The 1,056-nt window shown below is 34.0% G+C and overlaps 1 non-coding gene across 1 annotated transcript; it reads right to left on the bottom strand.

Moving 5' to 3' along the window:
* Window positions 1-715: 715 nt before the first annotated feature.
* LOC111720415 lies at window positions 716-845 on the bottom strand. Its single transcript, XR_002770103.1, has one exon. It is a non-coding gene; the product is annotated as a U6atac minor spliceosomal RNA (small nuclear RNA).
* Window positions 846-1,056: the final 211 nt, after the last annotated feature.

The raw sequence follows: 1,056 nt of genomic DNA, 5'->3' as shown, positions 1-1,056 counted from the left end.
TACTGAGTCTGTATCCAAAAATGATCATAAAGGATTGAAAGGCTCCCACATGTGCAAAAATTTTTGTGGCAGCCCTTTTGTAGTGGCAAGAAACTGGAAACTGAGTGGGTGCCGCCTCAGTTGAAGAATGGCTGAATAAATTATGATATGTGAATGTTATGGAATATTATTGTTTTGTAAGAAACAACCAGCAGGATGACTTCAGAGAGGATTGTAGAAACTTACATAAACTGATGCCAAAGGAACTGAGTAAAACCAGGAGATCATTGTACATGACAACAGCAAGAATATACAATGATCATTTCTGATGGATGTGACCCTTTTCAACAATGAGATGATTCAGGCCAATTCCAATGATCTTGTCATGAAGAGAGCCTTTGATACTCAGAGAAAAGACTGTGGGAACTGAGTGTGGATCACAATATAATATTTTCACTCTTTTTGTTTTTGTTTTGCATTGTGTTTTCTTTCTCATTTTTTTCTTTTTGATGTGATTTTTCTTGTGGTACATATATATATATATATATATATATATGCTAAATGCGCATATATAGAAAAATGTATAGAATAATTACATATTTTTAACATATTGCCATCTAGGGGAAATGATGAAGGAAAGGAGGAAAAATGGAACACAAGGTCTTGCAGGGATGAAAGTTAAAAAATCATGTAAGCATATATTTTGAATAAAAAGCTTTAAAAAATTAAGTAACATAAAAAAGCATTATCAGATGCCACGAAGTAGGAGACGATAGATTAACAATGTGTGTATGTAGAAAAGTCCATTAGGAATTTCTCCATTCTTATCATGAGGGTTCCTAAGCCTTTCTTCTTTTATACAACACAAATGCATGGTGTTCAAGGTGCACTACCACCTCTGGTATGAGGGCTTGCCAACAGCAAGTTGCTCTTTTCATGGCTGCTCATTTACCTTTGGTGTTCAACTTTTAAGCAATTTTCATTAGGTTAAGTTCACAAAACACAAAGAGTGTATAGTAATCTAGTCTTTGATATACCCAATAACCTCAACTGCTTGACAAAAATTGTTGAGAAAAT

The sequence above is a fragment of the Sarcophilus harrisii genome, chromosome 4 (assembly GCF_902635505.1).
Source record: "Sarcophilus harrisii chromosome 4, mSarHar1.11, whole genome shotgun sequence".
In the NCBI taxonomy this organism is placed as follows: domain Eukaryota; kingdom Metazoa; phylum Chordata; class Mammalia; order Dasyuromorphia; family Dasyuridae; genus Sarcophilus; species Sarcophilus harrisii.
The sequence above is the reverse complement of the archived record's forward strand: the minus strand, read 5'-3'. Positions and strand labels throughout refer to the sequence as shown.